This window comes from Scyliorhinus canicula, chromosome 14 (genome assembly GCF_902713615.1).
Source record: "Scyliorhinus canicula chromosome 14, sScyCan1.1, whole genome shotgun sequence".
NCBI classification, from domain to species: domain Eukaryota; kingdom Metazoa; phylum Chordata; class Chondrichthyes; order Carcharhiniformes; family Scyliorhinidae; genus Scyliorhinus; species Scyliorhinus canicula.
In genome coordinates, this window is record NC_052159.1 from 44,357,929 (window position 1) to 44,380,643 (window position 22,715).

General features: G+C 47.2%; 3 non-coding genes across 3 annotated transcripts; all 3 read left to right on the forward strand.

Moving 5' to 3' along the window:
• Positions 1–2,880: 2,880 nt before the first annotated feature.
• On the forward strand, positions 2,881–2,952 carry trnae-uuc. The gene has a single exon. It is a non-coding gene; the product is annotated as a tRNA-Glu (tRNA).
• Positions 2,953–4,608: 1,656 nt separating this feature from the next.
• On the forward strand, positions 4,609–4,682 carry trnan-guu. The gene has a single exon. It is a non-coding gene; the product is annotated as a tRNA-Asn (tRNA).
• A 215-nt stretch (positions 4,683–4,897) lies between these two features.
• On the forward strand, positions 4,898–4,970 carry trnav-aac. The gene has a single exon. It is a non-coding gene; the product is annotated as a tRNA-Val (tRNA).
• The last annotated feature ends 17,745 nt before the right edge of the window (positions 4,971–22,715 follow it).

A 22,715-nucleotide genomic window follows, 5' to 3' on the forward strand; every position in this document is an offset into this window, starting at 1 on the left:
CGGTTCTCAGGTTACAAACTGAATATGGGCAAAAGTGAGGATTTTGAGATCCAGGCAAGGGGGCAGGAGAGGAGACTGAGGGAGATGCTGTTCAAGGTGGTGGGAAGGAGTTTTAGGTATCTGGGGATTCAGGTGGTAAGGGACTGGGGTCAGCTTCATAAACTAAATTTGGGCAGGATGATTGAGCAAATGAAAGGGGATTTCCGTAGGTGGGACGTGCTCCCGATGTCATTGGCGGGGAGGGTACAGACTGTGAAGATGACAGTCCGCCTGTGTTTCAGTGTCTCCCAATCTTCATCCCCAAGGCATTTTTTAAGAAAATGAACACGGCGATCTCGGGTTTTATACGGGCCGGGAAAGCTCAGAGGGTGAAGAAGGTCCTTCTTGTTCGGGGGCGCGGGGAGGGGGGTTTGGCCCTTCTGAACTGTATCAACTATTACTGACTGGGTGGCCAATATTTTGATGATTAGGAAATGGGTAATGGGGGAGGGATCGGTGTGGGAGCGAGTGGAGGCGGCATCTTGCAAGGGCACGAGTCTGAAGGCTCTGTTAATGGCACCTCTGCCGTTCTCGCCGCTCGGTACTCCACAAGCTCAGTGGTAGTGTCAGCCCTGAGACTGGAGGGGGCGTCGGTGTGGTCACCGATTTGTGATAATCACAGGTTGGCTAAGGGGGGGCTGGATGGGGGCTTTAGGAGGTGGCAGCGGTCAGGGATTGAGAGATTTGGGGATCTCTTCATTGAAGACGGCTTCCCGAGCCTGGAGGAGCTAGAGGAGGAGTTTGAGTTACCGGGTGGGAACAGATTCCGGTACCTGAAGGTACGGGATTTTGTCCAGAGGCAAGTTCCAAGCTTCCCTCGCCTCCCTCTAAGGGGATTACAGGATAAGGTGATGTCAAAAACAGGGGTTGGGGAGGGAAAGGTCTCGGAAATATATAAGGAATTGATGGAGTGGGAAGGGGTCCCAATCAGGGAGGTGAAGAGGAAATGGGAGGAAGAGTTGGGAGGGGAATTGGAAGTCGGGCTATGGGAGGAGGCCCTGAGGAGAGTCAATGCATCCTCGTCGTGTGCCAGGCTCAGCCTGATCCAGTTCAAGGTGGTCCACAGGGCTCGTATGTGGCCCGGATGAGTAGGTTTTTTGAGGAGTTGGAGGACAGGTGTGGGAGGTGCGAGGGAAGTCCGGCGAATCATGTACATATGTTTGGGCGTGTCCGAAGCTGTGGGGATTTTGCAGGGATTCTCAGAAGTCATGTCAGAGGTCCTGGAAGGGAGGGTGACTCCGAATCCAGAGGTGGTAATATTTGGGGTGTCGGACGATTCGCGAGCCCAGGAGGGAAGAGAGGCCGACGTTTTGGCCTTTGCCTCCCTGGTGGCCTGGAGACGGATTTTGCTGGGATGGAGGGACTTGGAGCCTCCAAAGCCGGGGGTGTGGATCAGTTTCTTCGGCTAGAGAAGATGAAGTTCGCCTTAAGGGGTTCATTACAGGGGCTCGCTCGGAGGTGGCAACCATTCATCAACTTCTTCAAGGAAAACTGACCATCAGCAGGAAGGGAGGGGGCAGAATGGGGGGGGGGGGGGGGAAGGGGAGGCACGGAAGTGAAGAATAAGGGCAGGGTATCTAATATATGAGTAGCTTAGAGTTAGGCGGGGGGATGTTTGATATGTTATTGTGGGGGTTTTTTGCGTGTGTTGGACCGCTCTGTTGTTTAGAATGTTAAAATATTAAAATTATATATGCCTCAATAAAATACTTTGTAAAAAAAAAGGAACTTGGCCCATCGGAGGCGGAGATTCGCGGAGGCCCCGGAGAATACCAGGTCAGACCCACAAATGATATGCAAATGGTGTTTACTGTACGTGCGTTCCGGAACACATTGACGCCGCCGTCGAGGCACTGGAGAATTGCGATTTTGACGTCGGAAACTATTCTCCGCCCAATCGTGTTTCCCGATTTTGGCGTCAGCCAACAGAGAATCCCTCCCATCCATTATCTTTGAGGGAGGGTCAAAGTCAGGCACTTTGGTTATCGCATCACTGATTTGAGTGTTGTTATTATTTTGCCTGTATCACAAAACTTCGGCCATCTGAATAGTATGTTTATACCTGCTGAGTGAACATTAGCTGCAGTTATTCCAAATGGCTGATGCAATTTTAAGTGCTTTCTTGGTACAGTTTTAAAGTCTTCCTATTCTTCTGCGAACACGCACTAACAAATTTAAAAACAGCTTCTTCCCCATGTTACCAGACTCCTGAATGACCCTCTTATGGACTGAACTGATCTTTCCATGCATCTTCTCTTCTGTGTAGCACTATACGCCGTCTGCTTCACCCAATGTGTATGTATTTACACTGTGTATGTATCGTATGTCCCATGTTTTTCATGAATGGAACGATCTGCCTGGACATGTACACAGAAAAATACTTTTCACTGTACCTTGGTACACATGACAATAAATCTTAATCTAAATGTAAATATAGGAAAGTCAGTGTTTCCTCATGATTTGCTGTGCACCCCTTTCCCCCCCACCTCAGGTAAAATATTGGACTGCACTGGGACAGCACAAACATTGTAACTTATCTCATAGGGGCCTTGAAGTGTAAACATGGAGTACATGATCTATCCTGGAATAAAGATTGAGTCCTTAATTTTTGACTTGATAAAGAATGAGTTTCAATTGAGGCAAAGTGATTACTGGTACCAGCATGTAGCTAGTACAGGCATGGCTAAATGCTACTTAGTTGTCTTATAAGAAACTGGCCACATTAATACATAGTATCAAAGGTCTTTAAATAAGCCTCTCTGTGAATCTAAATAAAGATGGAGTGTAAGGTCACCGGAAGTTTTAACAACAATTCGTAATCTACAGCAAGTTGTTCCAGCGTCCCATATGGTCTAGCGGTTAGGATTCCTGGTTTTCACCCAGGCGGCCCGGGTTCGACTCCCGGTATGGGAATTCGCATTTTGTCAAATTACGATTCATGCTTTTCTTTTTTTCAAATTGTGAAGTTATGATTCATCTCCACTTTTTATTCAGTATTTAGGGTATATTGCTGAAAACTCTTACATTCGAACGATATTCTCCGCTCTTGTTCGGAACTTTTAAAGAAAGCATTGGTGGAGTTGAGTGCCAGTGGAGGGTCAGGCCAGCGGGGATCGCTGCAGCGTGAAGAGCACAGAGCAATTTCAGAGCTGAGGGTAGAGGGCGCCTTGGAGAAAAGTAACGCAGCAACAGGTACTATCACCGAGGAGGCTGCCGATTGGAGCTTTGAGTTGTGCTACATTTAATGCAGACGCTGCTAATTCTCTAGGTAGCTTATCTTATGCATCGTGTTTATTAAAGGGGGTTTCAGCTGTCACAACGGTTCAGTGTGCTGCATCTAATTCAGTCGTTCTGTCATTTGGCTCTGGATGCAGCATATGTAGTACAGACGTTAAGCAGTGGCTCTGGATGGAGCATGTTTATGCTGTGCAGCACATTAAATGCAATCACACATTTAATCACACATTTCTACACTTAATGCAATCGCTTTGTGCTGTAAGTCACTGAAATGCTTCACGAGCTGTTTTGAGGTTTTGGATGCAGCACATTTTATATTGTCACTATGACGCAATGCTGTGATGTTTAACACTGTTACTATAATGTGACTCTGGCCCGCACGTTTCCCTTTATTTATTAGCTTTACTACTCCACTCCTTAGCTGCTGAATCCATCCCTCTCCCTTGTAATAGTCTAAAATTAAACCAGTCTGTTTGCAACCTTGATTCCCAAGGAAAGTTCCAAACCATCACCATGACCGCCTGTTTCCACCTCTACATCATTCAGCATCTGCAGGGAGAAGGCAGGGGAGTGACACGAGATGAATTGCTCCTTCAGAGAATTTTAATGTTCCACTGTGCCTTAAGTTGCCAGGACCCTAACAGTGGAATTACCCCTCGACAGCCCTCCATCTCGTTAACCTCCTTTAATAAGCTCCTAAAAATCTACCACTTTGACCTAATATCTCCTTATGTGACACAGTGACAAATTCTGTTTTAGGAGTTGGCAAGAACAAGGTGTCCATATGTGTTGTTTCATTCTATGATTACATAACTCCTTGGCCTGTTTTATTATCTTAAAGGCACTATATAACTGTTTTTGATATTAATATGTTTGTATGCAATATGCTGGTGGTCTCAGAACTCATATGAAAATGCTTAGCTGCTCTGCCTAATTATTTTGTTCCTCTGCCTGTCTTGGTTTCTCTACAACATGTTTCTATTGTCTCTAGGTGACGTTTTATATTTTGTCCTTATCCAGCCTTTCATGAACTAAGTAATCTGCAGCAGCTGGGTCAAATGATACTGTGTTTGCAGCAACTTTCTGCTGTTTCCTGGCAGCCCTGGTTGTTTTTGTTTTAAAGCCAGCAGCTTCTGAGAGGCAACTGGGTGCGGCTGTCATCCACCTGCCGAAATACAGTAAACCCCGTCAACGAAGCGTGAAATCCATCCACCCGACTTGCGAATTGAATGCATTGATTCTCCCTGGAGAGCCAGATCACTGCAATATCACAGATTGAACAGATCAGCGGCATCTGACTCAACTTCTACCCCGAAGTGACTACCGAGCGTAGTCTCTGTGGCGCAATCGGTTAGCGCGTTCGGCTGTTAACCGAAAGGTTGGTGGTTCGAGCCCACCCAGGGACGCAATTGTTTTTGCCGTTTGACACGAAACCTGTTGTTTTGGTGAAACCTTGTTAATTTAAGGCGTGTGCAGGTCATGTCCCTCCCACCCAGGATTGAGTCTGAGTGAGGTTTAAAGAGTAATTTACAGTTTTGTAATTGGTAGAAGATACCAATAGTAATCTGGTTTGGTTCATTAACATCTATAGACCACCAAACTCCAGCTAATTCTCAGGCAAGTTTCCGTAGTGTAGTGGTTATCACGTTCGCCTAACACGCGAAAGGTCCCCGGTTCGAAACCGGGCGGAAACAGTTTTATTTATTTCAGAAGTGGTCTTACTAATTTAAATTTGATAAGTATCCCAATTTACGTCTCAGTGTCGAGCTGGGGTTCTAATCTTTTTTGTGCACAAATGTGTGCTTAGATTGTAAAAAGGCAAAGATTGTAAAAACGCAAAGTCCATTAACATCCAAGGTGGGGGTCAATGTAGGTTTCTTGCATTAACTGTAAAATAGGCATGAAACTGTAAAATGTTCAAGTTACGATGGCGACGTATCGTTGTCCCTTTAGATGATCATATTTTAATTAAACTAAATAAAAATGCAATTGATCTCCACCACCATCTATCGATCAATGTTGGACGGCCAGGATCAGCTGAAGCCAGACAGAAGCAGCTGTTCACTTAAATCAAAATTTCAAACTTGAAAAAACAAAAATATTTAAAAATCGATTGAACGATTTTCAATGTTAATGAGTCTTTCCAACAATGTCAATTACAGCATTCGTTGGATGTGTAAAAAAATTACTTTACCACAAATAATATTAAATATTATTGCTGTTGAGTTAATTATTAGTGTAAATGTAGTTAATTTTGCAACCCTTCGCTTCACCAGGCTTTTATTGAGGAAATTGATCATATATTTACAGATATGTTTCTTGAAAACTGCATTTGCCTTCTAAGGATTGTTTTCACCTTATTCCTCCTCCTCTAAGATTTAAGGTTCCAGTCCAGGAACAGGAATGTCTTGATGCAGTTATACAGGGCCTTGGTGAGGCCACACCTGGAATATTGTGTGCAGTTTTGGTCTCCTTATCTGAGGAAGGATGTTCTTTCTCGAGCGAAGGTTTACCAGACTGATTCCTGGGATGGCGGAACTGACATATGAGGAGAGATTGAGTCAGTTAGGGTATCTATTCACTGGAGTTGAGCAGAATGAGGGGGGATCTCACAGAAGAAATTCTAACAGGTCAAGACAGGGTAGCTGCAAGAAGGATGTTCTTGATGGTGGGGCTGTCCAGAACCAGGGGTCGCAGTCTTAGTCTACGGGGTAGACCATTTAGGATAGAGATGAAGAGAACTTTCTTCACCCAGAAACTGGTGAGCCTGTGGAATTCGATACCACAGGAAGTAGTTGAGACCAAAACATTGTGCGCGGGATTCTCCGTTGGCTGACGCTGAAATCGCGAAATGCGATTGGGCGGAGAATAGGTTCGGACGCCATAATCGCGGTGGACACTGATTTGACGACAAATCGCAATTCTCCGTCACCTCGACAGCAGTGTCAATGTGTTCCAGAACGCACATACAGTAAACACAGTTTGCATATCAATTCTCCAGGGCCTCTGCAATTCTCCGCCTCTGATAGATTGAGTTCCCGACGGCGTGGTTCACTTGTGCTTTTAAAAATCATGAAACTGGCTTTGTGGCTGATGAGGGAGAGAGAGAGGAGGAAGGACACAGAGAGGAGCGACTTGGTGCTGCGGGGCCGGACAGTGGGTGGGCTGGCTGGGGTGGGGGGCTCTGCCAGGACAGGGGGAGGGGGGTTTATAGGGGGAACAGGTCGAGTGGTGTCCAGTCACGGACCGCCCCGGCCTGCAAGGCAGCTATCTTGCTGCGCACCCCACTGACCACCCACCTTGGCCTCTGGTTCTGCAGAATGACATTGGCTCTATGGGTCCCCACACCCCCACTTTCGCACCCCCACAACTCGGACGCCAGCGACCGGCGGCCCACCCTAGACAACGCTCACAGTAGCCCCTACAGGTCCGCTGGCAAGGGCAGTGCCAGCTGACAGTACCCCTGACAGCAGGGATGGGCACCAGGGCCAGAGGCCCCCATGGTGCTGGCCACCGACGGGGCCAGGGGTGCGGAGATGGGGGGGGAACATGCGGGGACAGAGCCTGCAGTGCCAACCGGGGACACCATGTAGCCGGGTGGACCTGGTTGGGCACGGGAATACGAACCATGCTAACATGTCATCCTTTCACCCCCTGCTGGCAATAGATATTGGAATTCAACCAGCACTGGTGGCCTTCCTGCTAGTTGCCGCAGCCCTGGGGATGCTCTGCGGCTGTCCGAGCTGGAACTGCTTGAGGAGGGGGAAGCTGCAGCAGTGGAGCATGAAGTAGCGGAACGTGCGCAGAAGGACAGGAGGCAGCCACTAAGGATGGAGAGCCAGCTACCTAATAGGCGAGGAAGAATGAGGCTCTGCATAAGGCCTCATGTGTACTGGCAACGCCTGTCATTGGAGGACCTGCCAGACCGGGTATGCCGTCGAAGACTCCAACTGACCACAGACTGACGCGGAGACCCACAACAATGACACCCATGCAGCTACCAGGAGCATGATCGAGCGGTGCTTCAGCATCCTGAAGAAGCAGTTCAGGTACCTGGTCCTCTCTGGAGGAGCCCTCCAGTATGACACACCATGGGGTAGGGGTCCTGGGTTGGAAGTAACAGCGGGTCTGGCCCATGGGATGGAGGATGATGACAACCCACTCTGCGATGAGCTCTGGTGCTCCACACCATCTGACAATGTCTGACTCCTGCCCACGGTAGCACTTTCCACCATCCACCCGGGTAATCTCTGCGTGTGAGCTGGCCATTCCATTGCACCATCCAATCGATCCGTAGGGTGACGGTGGTGGGAACGGCCAGCCCTCCCCTCACACCCATCTGACAAAGCACCGAGACAGGTTGTAACAGTGTGAACAGGTGTTTAATGTGACAGCATATATACTGACTTGTGCCCTAGCCCCTATAACTAAACTGTGCCCTGCACCCGTACCAACTTAACTAGTGTCTGACTTTCTAGTCACGAACCCTAATGCTGTGTCATGGCGGTTCCCCAGATGGTACAGCAGGAGTGGAGGTGGCCTGCAATGATTCCCGCCCTGCGATGTGGGTCCCCATTGGCGGCCGTCTTCTCGGTCAACCGGGCCTGGATGGGTGTCCCAGGTGGTGTGGTTCTGCCCGCTGTCCACCGGATCTGCCAGGAACAGGAGGGGGGAGTCCGAGGTGCTGCGGTTTCAGGCACCTCCCTTAGCGGGAGTCACCGGCACGGGCTCCATCACCTCCTCGTCTCTCAGGGTGCCCCCGGGTTACTGTATGGAACGGGGATGTGAGTGGAGCTATCCCCTGAGGCTCCCCTGCCCCGGGTGGCAATGAGGGTAGGGGTGAAAGTTTTGTGGGGTGGGGGTAAGGATGGTGGGGGGGTGAGGGTGGGGGTGAGGTTGGTGGGGGGGGTGAGGGTGGGGGTGAGGTTGGTGGGGAGTTGATGGTGTGGGGGTGGCAATGGTGGGGGGAGGGGGGGGGGAGGTTGACACGGAGAACCGCAACTCGGCGGGGTCACACTTCCTTGCCCACAGCCAAACTCCACCCTGGCGACCTCCCTTTCCTCCGGGCCGCCGACCACGTTCAGGGCCTCTGCTCTGCCACAGTGGGGGGAGGGGGGGGCTGCAGGTCTGGTGGTCCCCTTCCTGTCTTCTCCCGCTCCCCGTGGTTGTGGGTGACCTTCTCCTGGGGGCGGGGTGTGGTGCTGTTAGACAGTCCGACGCATGCAGCTCAGCAGCTGGGCAGCTGGTGGCCTCAGGGGACAGACCACTCGGCCATGGGCACCGGTATGGGTGCTGACATGTGGTGCAGGGTTGGGGTTTGGCTGTGAGGGGGTGTCGGGTTACGGTTGCGTGCAACGGGGGTTGGTGCCAGGGGCACAGTGTTGCCTACTCACCCTGGCCACCCTGAGCAGATCGTGCAGTTTTTTGCGGTACTGCTGTCCAATCTGGGCGGTGATACTGGTGGCGCTCACCGTCTCTGGCACCTGCACCCAGGCATGGCAAATGGTGACAGCTGGCAGCCTCCTTCCTGGGCCGAGGTTCAATGTCATCCGTCTCTCCTCCACCGCGCCCAGGAGGGTCTCCAGCTCGGTTGTCAGCCTCCTGAGTGTCAATTGCAAAACTGGCAAATCCGGCACCTTTGCTCATTGGAATCAATTGTGTTCCATGTGGCGCCGGTGCCCCTTAACAGTGCGGCGGCAGATTTGCTGTCATAGATGTCCACGCATTCTGTGCCAGCGTCAACACAAACTGAGAAACCCACCCCGTATGTTTTCAAGAAGCAGCTAGATATAGCACTTGGGACGAAGTGAATCAAAGGATATGGAGGGGAAGACTGAACTAGGCTATTGAGTTGGATAATCAGCCATGATAAAATGAATGGCAGAGCAGGCTCGAAGGGCCAAATGGCCTCATCCCGCTCCTATTTTCTATGTTTTTATGTTTTTACAATGATATAAAGCAGAAGAAAGCCATTTTACCTATCGTGCACGTGGTGATGGGACGACTCTGTCGTCCGTGTACGTGACCTTAACTGTCAGTGTCCCCTCATCCTATTTCCACCTTTTGAAAGTGGCATCCATTATTGAGGGAGTAAACCTGTGGTTGCTGCAGATGGGGGCCATGGTGGACATTTTGGTTAGGCCAAAGTGTTGTCTAATCTGGTACCATGTCTGGAGCGTGGTTACTACCACTGGACTTCTTGAATGATTGGTCAGGGGGATGGGAGTGTGGTTGTGACTAAGACATGGAGGGACGTTCCCTCCTCCACCTTCGCCCATTCTGCTCTCGGTTCCTTCACCTCACTCTTTACGCTGTGGCCTCCCAGTGGAAGAACTGTAGGTTTTGGAGGACCAGGCCTCCCATGTTTCTTTTCCTTTGTAGGACCTTCTTTTGGATCCTCATGACCGAGAAGGCTCCCCCCCCCCACCCCCTTGCCATTCTGAGGGCAATCGCCAGTGACTAGATTGCCAGAGCAGACAGCAGCAAGGATAGAGGGCATCCCTGCCTCGTGCCTCTGTGCAGTTGGAAGTATTTAGAGCTGGTGATGTTTGTCCGTACACTCGCCATGGGAGCGCTGTACAGGTGTTTCACCCAGGAGGTGAACCCCGGCCCGAACCCAAACCGCTCCAATACCTCTGAGGTACTTCCACTCAACTCTGTCAAAGGCCTTTTCTGCATCCAGGGAGATGGTCACTTCTGGAGTTCTCTCCCTGGAGGAGTTCATTATCATGTTCAGCATGGGCCTGATGTTTGATGTTAGCTGCCTGCCCTTGACAAAGCCCGCCTGGTCCTCCGCACCGACCTCTGGCCCAAGCTCTCCAGCTGCTTTGCCAGGCATTTTGCCAAGATCTTTGCATCTGCGATGCTCTTGTAATCTTAATCCAAAAGCTGGGATGCATCAGGTTTGATGGAGCACATTGCATCCGATCATCGTCATCGAGACCTGGGGTCGATCGGAGGTCCCTACCACCTGTCTTGTGTTGTCCTGTCCTCGATGCACGTTGCGAAGGGTTGGAGGTGGCTGGCCATATCAAGTTGTTCTCCTTCCGCACCCAGCCAGGGCCTAGGTTCCTCACTGCCTGGACATCGGGGCGACTGCATAGCGGAGGCAAAGATGCTTCATTCAAAGGAATTCTTGAGAGATCCTGACAGTTCAACAGTCCTGTCATGGCCTTGGCATTTTCAAGCAACGTAGATGGTGTTATTATCCTTCAGTTCATCAATAATCCTGAACTTTATTCCCTTGTGATTATGCTGTTAATTTAATGTTGGTGCCTTTCCCCTAACATGAGTGTACAATGTTTGAGCTTGAGATCGAGGATTGTGTGTTATCTAATTTTAGCAAAAACCATATTTAATGTGTGATGTGATAGGTGGTTTGTGCACATTCCTATCCTTTTTTTAATGTGCTGTGATCTTTTCAACCATGAGAAGGGGTGCATTTTAGACCCCACTTATCTAGTTTATGGAGAAGATGGGTGGAGCCACAACGAGGTGAGGGGTGGAAGGTTGATGTGGTGGTGGGTGGTAGGGTTAGACAAGTCCTCCATTGAATTGAGCAAAGCCCCCGGATAAAGCTAATTGTGTCAGGTTTACATTTATTGTTGCTTTGAATTTTGAGAATCTGTGTTTGTCTCCTTCGGAGGCCTGTGCGTGTATCCTGGGAGAGGACTGCGTTCCTTCTGATTCCTTTTTGTGGTTGCCCTTTTTTAGGGCTGTAGGGTACAGGGAAATGAGCGATAGCGCATGCCTGGGTGTGGTCAGTTTATCCCTGTTCAATTTGTTAAAGTGGGAGCATGTCTGCTATATCTCCGAGCCCTTCTTCGGTTTGGAGGTGGGCTTGATGGGGGAGTTAGAATGGAATAGAATCCCTACAGTGCAGTAGGAGGCCATTCGGCCCACCGAGTCTGCATCGACCCATGTCCTACCCAATAGGGGCTGGTTTAGCACAGGGCTAAATCGCTGGCTTTGGAAGCAGATCAAGGGAGGCCAGCAGCATGGTTCAATTCCCGTACCAGCCTCTCCGAACAGGCGCCAGAATGTGGCGACTAGGGGCTTTTCACAGTCACTTCTTTTGAAGCCTACTTGTGACAATAAGCAGTTTTCATTTTCATCCCTGCAACCCCATAACCTAACCTTCACATCTTTGGAGACTAAGGGCCAATTCAGCATGGCCAATCCACCTACCCCATACGTCTTTGGACTGTGGGAGGAAACCGGAGCAGCCGGAGGAAACCCACGCAGACATGGGGAGAACGTACAAACTCCACATAGTCATTCAAGGCCGGAATTGAACCCGGGTCCCTGGCGCTGTGAGGCAGCAGTGCTAACCACTGTGCCACCATGCCCTACTCCAGATGGTCTTAAATATTGGTTTCCTGAGTGTCCTCCTCATTGTGGTCGGGGCTTTCATGAGGAGGCACTATTTTTGTTGCTGTTGTCCTAATACCCATCTTGCAATGGCATGCAGTACTGGTCTGTGTCTAATATTCTTGGTTTACTCAGGCATTTCCCCTTCGTGTTTTTTTCTTCTTCACATGGGGAAGCAACATGCTGTTATAATCCTTGATTTGGTTGTGTTTTGAGCTGGGGGTGTTCCTCTTATCATCCCGGGGTGGAGAGCATCAGTCCCCTTCCTAAGACGCCCACATGTTGGGTGTCTTGACCCCGGTGATGGGGTCTCCTCGGTCGAGATTGCTGTGATTTTTCTAGTGGCAGTGGGGCTGGTGCGGTACCCTGGGTGTGGTTAGTGAGGTGTAGGGCCGGCTGAGTGATGAGCCCTGGCATGTGCTGAAGATATTAACGTCTTTGTCTTAGTGTGCAGGACTAGGCCAAGTCTCATGCTGTGATTGATATCCTGTTGCCCTCTTATGCTTGAGACACCCCTTCTTGAAGGCACTTATTAGGGACATCCTGAGAGGCGAAGTGTTTGGTTTATTGATTCCTGAGAGCACCAAGGGTGTGGGATTGATCTGGTTCCTGCACTGTGGTTGATATCCTGTTGCCCTCCCTCCCCACTTATGATTTGGATGCTCCCTTATATGAACAAGCAGCTTTTCTCTTCTTTATCATTTGGGGGTGGAAATGCGCCAGAGGAATATGGATTTATTGCTGTATTTTGGTCCTCTTTTATCCTTTTGCTCCTGGTAGATCTCCCTTTTTTAATCCTGAGTCATTTAGTGTGTTGAGAAGCGCTGACTACACTGACCATAATCTGAATTTATAGCTGTATAAATATATGGAATGATGATAGTTCTGTACTGTGCCTGAGGTTGGAATTGTCTGGTATATGTGAAACAGACTTCTAGAATGTAAAAATACTTTGTATTTTTCTATTCCTGTTAGGGTGGAGTTTGAAAATATGTAATTGGCTCCTGCATGGGTCACAGATGGGTTTGACATCCAGAGGGAGGGGGGGTTAATTGATAATCTTTATTGTCACAAGTAGGCTTACATTAACACTGCAATGAAGTTACTGTGAAAATCCCCTAGTCGCCGTATTCCGGCGGGTACACGGAGGGAGAATTCAAAATGTCCAAATTACCTAACAGTAAATCTTTCGGAACTTGTGGGAGGAAACCCACGCAGACATGAGGAGAACGTGCAGACAATGACCCAAGCCGGGAATCGAACCTGGCACCTTGGTGCTGTAAAGCAACAACGCTACCCCCACCCTGCCAAAAAGAAAGTTACATTCTTTTGAGCCAGGGTTCCATTCTGGGATGTTCCCGACCAGTTATAACATCGACCGGGATCGTAACAAATCTAACTTCCCCTTGAATGCATCTATTCTATTCGCCTTAACTATTCCTTGTGGTAGTGTGTTATACATTCTCGGGGTAAATAAGTTTCTCCTAAATTCCTAATGAAGTTATTAGTTACTATTGTTATGACAATGAAGCAAAACTTGCAGTCATACATGGAAACATTGGACTTTAAAAGGACTCAAGTTCTATATTTTAAAAAATAGACACAAGATGCCAGAAATGGCTGATGACTGCACCATTAGCCACCAGGAGGAATGGCTGCAGGGGCTCATTACAAAACAATGGCATATCTTCCTGGGCCTCCAGACAATTCAAGGTACTTGTGAAAAAACATTCTCAGACTGATTACCATCTCTGGAAGACAAAGGGACATATTGACTATCTCACCTCAAGGTCTCTGGCTGTAATGGCCCAGTCAGATAGGGACATACCAACCCCATCTGGGGGGAGTAAAGCTTCTGTGCTGTCCTGCCTGCAGAACATTCTTCAGTGATTCTGTCTCTTTCTCTCTCGGTCTGCCTGCCGGTTGCTCTGTGTGTGTGTTCGCATGAGGAACAGCAGCTGGGAGTTACTGCACAGGTATTACCAGTGATCAAGGTAGGTTTTGTATTGTGAGGCAAGCGACGAGGCAACCTTGATTTATTTAACTAAGAAGAACCTTACATGCAGAACACTACAACACCTCCACAAGTTTAGTCCCCTCGACTCCCAAGCTTTACTGACCAAACCCCAACAGCCTGGTCCGCACCTAAACATCAGATAAGCTACAATTGTGGGCTCCATCCCCATAGACTCCAGGCGGCTCATATGGCCCACGAAGGATTACCCCTTAAAGGGCCATGCTACCAAAGCAGGGCTTGGAAAGGATTGCAACTGGAAAAAAGACTGAAATCCCGCGATTGAACAAGGTGAATCCTGAGCTGGAGAATCAACTATTCGTCAGCAGAAGCCAACTATACTGAAAAGGATCACATCGGCCGCAACTCATTATTAAACTCCTCCATTATCTACTCCTCGCAACTCAAGGACTTCTGTATAATTTTTTAACATATTTATTTCTAATTTGTATGAATGTAAATGCATGTGTTTTATTATTTCTCCTTATCTTTTTTTTAGTAGCTAATAAACTTATCTTAACTCAAGAAAACCTGGTTGAATTGGCTCCTTTTTCTATGGGGCCTGGAAAAGGTACCCAAGTGCAAGGGAACCTTGTTAAATTAAACCTTTGTTGCCGCTAGTAGCACAGTGGCTAGCACAGGTTCAATTCCGACCTTGGGTGACTGGAGCAGGTTGTAACAAATTGGGAAGCGTGTCCAGGAACCAAATTGGGGATTCACGATGGGATAACAAATTGCGGTCTCATGATCCAGCATTGGTTCCAGAGGAGAAACAAATAGAGTGGAGAAGTAAATTGTTCCTTGAAAGCGGTTTTAATAGCACTGCTGCTTCACGGCGCAGAGTCCCAGGTTCGATCCCGGCTCTGGGTCACTGTCCGTGCGGAGTTTGCACATTCTCCCCATGTTTGTGTGGGTTTCACCCCCACAACCCAAAGATGTACAGGGTAGGCGGATTGGCCATGCTAAATTGCCTCTTAATTGGAAAAAATGAATTGTGTACTCTAAATTTATATTAAAAAAGACAAACCAATTTTAAGAAACTGCAAAAATACTTTCTTGATTCTGTAAAATTAAGTTTTTAAAAATCCACTTTTGATGCAAGTGCTTTTCTCGAGGACGGAGAGGTCACTTTAGAGGATTTAAAAGCTCTGTCGCTTGAAAAGTTAAAAGAGACATTTAGGAATAGAGGTTCCCTCAAATGTGAGATGAACAGTATTGCAATGTGGGTCTGGAAAATTACATCGCAAAAGTAAGGCAAGGTTTCAAAAGGGAAATAGAATTGCTGTTAGAACTTCGGGAAGGAGAAAGAGAGGAAGCTTATCAAAGAAGAATGCGTGAGCTGGACAGGGAGATAGAGGCCATCAAGCCATCCCACAAAATAATACTCCCGAGCAGTCAGGAAAAATTCCTCGAGTCAGAAGAAGCTAAAAGGGTGGAGGAACCCAGTTGGCAGTGAAAAGTGCCAACTCCATTGGCAGGGAAACTACCTTTCCCAGAGTTAGATCCAAAGACGCCTGTATCACTGCTGGGCAAGTCTGGCTGCCCAGAGCCAACTTTCTGAATTTGGAGGCAGATCCAATGGATTCCAAAATAACCCCAGAGCCAGTGAGAAAAATGCCTCCCCAAGTCGAAAAGCCAACAGGAAGCATAGCTGAAGTTGAACCTCCACCAGAGGACAGCGATGTTTTGGAGAACATGTTAGCCCATTACCCCCTCCAATGCCAAAGGCCCCAAGCAAGAAGCCGGTGAATGTGGAGCAGAATTGTTTCCAAATTGACCCCATAAAGAGTGAGGGTGATGCCTCACCCAGTCGATAAGCCACCTAATGGATAAAACAAGAACGTAACCTCCATTGAGAGCAATAGTGCCCCCATGCACATGGGACATGTTAGGGGAAGACCCCCTCCTCAAACAAAAGAGGAAAAGAGGAAAGTCTGTCCTAAGGAAGGTAGAGTGTGTGGCGATGAGGTGGAGATTAACAGGGAAACCAATGGAGGGATATTTTCTGATAAATCAGAAGTAATCAAACAAGCTCTAAACCTCAAACAGGACTGAGTTGATGAAAGACTCACAAAAAATGTTGGAACCAGAATTCCTGCAGGAGGTGGAAGCCAATCAAACCTGTAGAAGTGCCTGGGTCTGATCCAGCCATTTCACTGGCCCCAAAGTTACACCTAACTGGAATAGTCCAGCCTAATAGCCAAACTTCATTGATGATACTTAAGTCCAATGTCACAGCAAGGGGCTGGTAGAGCTACCGACTGGAGCTGACAATAAGGAAAGAATACCTTTGGTCGCAATTCACCTGAAAAAAATGAAATGAAAATCACTTATTGTCACGAGTAGGCTTCAATGAAGTTACTGTGAAAAGCCCCTAGTCGCCACATTCCAGCGCCTGTTCAGGGAGGCTGATACGGGAATTGAACGGTGCTGCTGGCCTGTCTTGGTCTGCTTTAAAAGCCAGTGATTCAGCCCAATGTGCTAAACCAGCCCCTGCTGACTGAGGTCTTGCATCCCGGGACCCTCATATCTCCCAAGCCTCCCCCGCCCTCTCATGACTGTCCCGTTAACAGCTGCCTCTATGGAGCTGATACACCTGAAGTACAGGCCCGCTGTTCAGGTAGCAAGGTTTACAGGACATCCAGTCCACTAATCATCCTCTCAGACATGACACCTGTTCTTTCGAGGTAGCACTTGAGAGTTTAGGAAGTGTGAAGTGTTCTCACAAGTAATAAGGCAAATTCTTCATTTGAAATAGTCTTCAGCTGTGAAGCTAGAGGCTGCTCACAGTGATAGGGGGTGAAATTGACATTCAGGAGAGAAGCTGCAGCAGGGCTCTGTTCTGGGAGAGTGTTATAGGACAGGGAGGCTGCAGCTGTGGCTATCCCTGTTATGGGTCTTCACAATATTTAAAGATGGCTTGAAGGTCTCACAGACATAAAGATTTTACCCCCTCCCTCCTCCAGGGGTGATCCCGACCTGGCCTCCTCCAACCCTCCAAACAACCCCTCCCCCCGCGAGCACTGAAGCAGCAGCTCCAGTGAGCTACATGCCGGTAACTGGAGATGGCTACTCACCTCCTCACTGCCCCTCGGTAGCCATTGTGCCAGGTTCCCGTTTTATAGAATAAACAACGCCCATGTGACTCCCGGGAGGCCACTGCATTCGACTTCAATCTCGTTAATGAATGCAGATTAGGTTTAATGAGCTTCAGGGCAGCACGGTGGCCTAGTGGTTAGCACAACCGCCTCACGGCGCTGAGGTCCCAGGTTCGATCCCGGCTCTGGGTCACTGTCTGTGTGGAGTTTGCACGTTCTCCCCGTGTCTGCGTGGGTTTCGCCCCCACAACCCAAAAATGTGCAGAGTAGGTGGATTGGCCACACTAAATTGCCCCTTAATTGGAGAAAAAAAATGAACTGGGTGCACTAAATTTATTTTAAAAAATGAATGTACCATTGATCACTGACAGGAATGGCTACAGGGCGTCACTATGGAACAATGGGAAATGTAATGATGCTTCCAGCAACTTAAGTGCTTATAAAAAAGATTCTAAGACAGGAAGACAAAGGGGTGTGATGCCTATCTCATTTCAAGGCCCCTGGCTCTAATGGCCTACACAGATGAGTACAGAGCAGTCACTTGGAATACACGTCTGGGGGGGTTAAAAGCCTGTGCTGGCCAGCCTGCGGAACATTCTTCTGTGATTCTGCCTCTCTCTCTCTGCCTGCCTGCTGGTTGTTGTATGTGTGTGCGTACTGAGGAACAGCAGCTGGGTGTTACTTCATACACTGAAGGTAATACCGGCAGTGACCAAGGCAGGGCCTGCAAAGGGTTTACAGCTGGAAAAAGAACTGAAATCCCCCAATCGAACTGCAGGACACCTGAAACAGAGAATCAACTATCTGGCAGCAGAAGCCAACAATAACTGAAAAGAATCGCATCAGCCGCAAGTCGTCAACATTTACTCCTCTCAACGCAAGGACTTCCTTATAACTTTTGTCAAATATTTTGATATGAATGTAGATGCATCTGGAAAATCCTCTTCCTCCACCCTATCAAGCTCTTCCATAGTTTTAATGACCTAACCCCTCAGCCATTTCTTTTCTAGGAAAGTGAGTCCCCGGCCTGTTCAGCCTTTCCTGGAAACCGCACTAATTTTGGGACCATGTTTGTCAATCTTTTTTGCACATTCTCCAGTGTAACTGCCTTTTATATAAGATGCATACCAGAATCGTGCACAAGTGTGATCTAACAAATGTTCTATGCAAGTTTAATTTCTCTGCTTTTTAATTCCATTCCTTAAAGTTGGCCTTTTAGCAGAAATACAAAGATTTATAATTTTTCTGTAAAATCTACACTGTGCAGCAAGGTGCATCAAGTGTTTTGAATTCCTGCGTGCTCCAGATTAATCAAGTCACCTGCACCAAAACTGTATGTGCCCACCCCTTTTATTTTATAACATTCTTCTCAATTTGTTTGTACAAAACACTTTCAAAACGATGAGCATGAAACCATTTTTAACTGCAGGAAACTTATGCTCCTCTTTCACTTGGGCTCATACCACAAGTTCCTGGTCACAGGGCAGAGAGACTGCGGGGAAAGAAAACTGGCACTTGAGATAGGTCACACAAAATATGAGACTGAACCACCCCTTGCTACTTTCATACCGTTCCTAAATATCTGGCTGTAGAGTGGTTGAGAATTAGGGACAGATTTGATTGTTGTCCTTTAGCTGAAAGGACAGAGGGGCAATAAGAGAAGCAAAGGTGTGAAATAATTTATCAAGTTTGACTAAAAAAATGCAAGCTATGGTTTATAAACCAGACTTATCAACACAAATGTTTTGCCGAGGCCTTAGACACTTATGATCAATAGCAAAACTAGGCACTATAGCCTGAAACTACAGTTGAATATTTATGTCCTTTTCTTAAGTAGAGGAACAGGAAGAGGAAACCACATCTCATCTGCATATTTGTCAGAGTCTACACTGAACAAATTGTAGCTAACTTTGCACAATATGCTACCCCTTCACTTCATCTGTTCCACAATCAGTCATTGCACAAGTAGACATGGGCTGCCATCTTTGACCATTGCTTTGAAAAATTAAAAAACAACAAACACATGTTGATCTTAATTACTTTTATTTTTTTGATCTAAAAGTTGATCTAAAAGGTATTTTAAATACCCAACACAATGTCATGTTCTTTTGTGAAAGACTTAAATATTGAAAACATTGATGGCTTAAAACATTCACATCACCGTAACTGTATTGAGGGTATTACTAAGACTGCTGTAGGGAACACTACCCTTTAGAAAAATATCTAGTTGGAACGTTACTGATTGGTTAAGTTCTGCATTTATTGAAAGATCAAAATGAGATTTGGTGCCACCTTTAGGTTAAAAAGCATTTACAGTAACTAAAAACGTTTTAATACTTGCACAAATACACGAGAAGAAACTTCATTCAGGATAGAATTACTCTAGGTTATGGTGTGAGAGACACTTCCAAAATCTATTTTAAAATGCCAAAATGAAGTCTAATTATGTTGTTCGCGATGGCAAGAAGAAATGCTTGCACTTATATAACGAATATCACTGCTTCAAAATATTTTAAAGTGCTTCACATAATAATTTCAAATAAAAATCATGGAAAAAAAGTCAGCAGGTATGGCAGCTTCTGTGGAAGGAGAAATAGTTAACACGGAGTCTATTGACTCTTCTTCCTGCATTTTGTTTTTATTTCAGATATCCAGCATCTGCAGTATTTTGCTCATTCAGAAATTATTTTAGTTATTGTTATGCAGGCAAGTGCAACTGCAATTTGAACTAGCATTCCCAAAACAGTAATGAGTTGAATGACCAATCAAGATTCATTTTTGATAGTATAGGGTGAGATTGATGTTGCCAAGGACACCACTAGTTTTGGAATAACATCCATGGTACCTTTTAACATCCACCTGAACAGGGTCATCGGGTTAACATCCTCAAGGATCACCTTCTCCAATGCTGCAGCATTCCATCAGGAAGAGTTGGGAGAGGGTGTGGAGGAGGGGTTCTGGCGTGAGGTGCTCCGGAGGGTGAACGCCTCCACCTCATGTGCGAGTTGGGGCTGATACAGCTGAAGGTGGTGTAAAGTGCGCACCTCACAAGGGCGAGGATGAGCCGGCTCTTTGAGAGGGCAAAAGATGTGTGTGAACGTTGTTGGGGGAGGGGGGGCGCAAACCATGTTCATATGTTTTGGTCCTGTCCGAAGCTGGAGGATTATTGGAAGGAGGTGTTTAGGGTAATCTCTAAAGTGGTGCACATGAAACTGGACCCGGCCCTCGGGAGGCCATATTCGGGGTGTCGAACCAGCCTGGGTTGGCAACGGGTGCGGAGGCAGATGTTGTAGCCTTCGCCTCGTTGATCGCCCGAAGTCGGATCCTGTTAGAGTGGAGATCTACTCTCCACTCTGTGCCCTGGCTGGGGGACCTGCTGGAATTCTTGATGGTTGAAAAAGTCAAATTTTAACTGAGGGGAAGGATGGAGGGGTTCTACAATTCATGGGGGTTATTCATTATGCACTTTCAAGAATTGGATCACATCGAACATTGGGGGGGGGGGCTGCTGGGAGGGTTGGAGGGAGAGGGACTGTATGTGTTAATGGTGACTATGGGTGATTCCTGATTCCTTTTTGTCATTTGTTTATGTCAACATTGGGGCTAATGTTTGGGGTTTGGTGGGAGGATGGGATTGTTGTTGTTGATATGGGGATTGACATTACATTAGTTACTGATTATTGTTTATTGTTGGGTGCAAATTTGGGAGAAAATGTGAGAAAGGAGAATAAAAAATATTTTAAAAAAAGAACTACACAGGAATATAACCTGGATTGCACCTGCTGACCAGAGGTGACAGTAGTGCCGGCTGAGGCACAGAATAACCCAGCTTCAGCAAGGATGCTTACTCAAACTAAGGGGCGGATTTCGACAAAACTTGGTCCGGAGATAGGTTTTTGGCAAAGATGCGGATCCAGAAATTCAAATTAAAAGTAGCCATTAACACTGTATACACATGTATACAAAAGTAGGTAGCAGGACATCACAATCCAGCCTAATAATATTCCCATCTCATACGTGTAGATGATTTTCTCCTTCCTATTTTATGGAGGTTTGGGCAGCCAGTGTTCCGATCAGTACCATGACAGAAATCAACTGCCTTTATAAATTGACCAGACCTGGAATTTCACTGTTCAATAGGTAAACGTGCTCCTAGTGCAATTGAGTGTGGGTGTGATATAGTTGAATGGTTGGCCTTTGGAGACAAAGCCTTTCAGTATGATGCAAGTGGTACTGTTGAAATACCGGCATTTTTATTAGAAACAGCAGTGAAAGGGCAGCACAGTGGCACAGTGGTTAGCTCTGCCGCCTCACGGGGCCGAGGTCCCAGGTTCGATTCTGGGTCACTGTCCGTGTGGAGTTTGCACATTCTCCCCGTGTTTGCGTGGGTTTCAGCCCCACAACTCAAAGATGTGCAGGCTAGGTGGATTGGCCACACTAAATTGCCCCTTAATTGGAAAAAATAAATTGGGTACTCTGAATTTATTTAAAAAAAGAAACAGCAGTGAAATGGAGAGAGGTGAAGGTAGATTTTAACTTTTTCTCTTACCATCTCAAATTCCTTTCGAGTCAGTTTGTTAATGGTGTAGTACTGCACACCCGCCACCAGGTAGCACCATATGAACCATTGTGTTGCTGCTTCAGCAGAGAAATTAATCCAGTCAAATTCTGGCAGTGTTTTTGCTGCAGTGAACCACAACGTAATTATAATCCCAAAGATTTGATCTGGGCTTTGATTATGACTTAATGTTTAAGCTCTTCTCAAACACGTGGTTTGGGCGGCACGGTAGCACAGTGGTTAGCACTGTTGCTTCACAGCGCCAGGGTCCCAGGTTAGATTCCTGACTTGGGTCACTGTCTGTGTGGAGTCTGCACGTTCTCCCACTGTCTGGGTGGGTTTCCTCCGGGTGCTCCGGTTTCCTCCCACAGTCCAAAGATGTGCTGTTAGGTGAATTGGACATTCTAAATTCTCCCTCTGTGTACCCGAACAGGCGCCAGAATGTGGCGACTAGGGGATTTTCACTGTAACTTCATTGCAGTGTTAATGTAAGCCTACTTGTGACAATAAAGATTATAATTATTCACAATTGAACAGTGGAATTGATTTCACTCCACCTAATAAATCCAATCAGTAATTCAGGAGAATTTCTTTACTCAAAATGCTAAGAATGTGGAACATATAACCACAAGCAATTCTGGAGGTGAGCAGAGTAGTTGCATTTACGGGAAAAGTAAACAGGCAGGAAGGAAAGATAGGATATGCCATTAAGGTTAGATGAAGGTCGAGAGGACCCTCATAGAATCCCTACCGTGCAGGAAGCCATTCAGCCCATCGAGACTGTACCAGCCCACGTCTATAACCCCACCTAACCTTTTGGACACTAAGGGGCAATATCGCATGGCTAATCCACCTAACCTGCACATCTTTGGACTGTGGGAGCAAACTGGATCACCCGGAGGAAACCCACGCAGACACGGAGAGAAAGTGCAAACTCCACACAGTCACGCGAGGCCGGAATTGAACCCGGGTCCCTGGCACTGTGAGGCAGCAGTGATAACCACTGTGCTATCGTGCTGCCCCATGCTCATGTGGAGAAGAACGCCCACATGGGCCAAATTATGTTTTCTATGTTGTGGATTCTACGCACCTACTAGGCAGTAATGAGTGGAGTTCCCTTGAAGTGCCAGACACTCCCCCCTGCGTAAGACTGCTACTTGGTCGGGTCCAACCTCTGGCAGTGAGATGAGAGAAAAAGGGCTGGAAAGTTATTTGTTGTTGGAGGCCGTTAAATTTCTTTCATATGCATCCCCAAATGTATCAGTTGCCAAAGCTTTCCATCATGAGAGCTTACCTCATGTTATTTCAGGGTCTATTGTGGGCCAATTGATAGAGATCAATTATTATTAGTTAATAACTCCAGTGTTAATATCATGCACCTACTAAGATGATAGAAGGC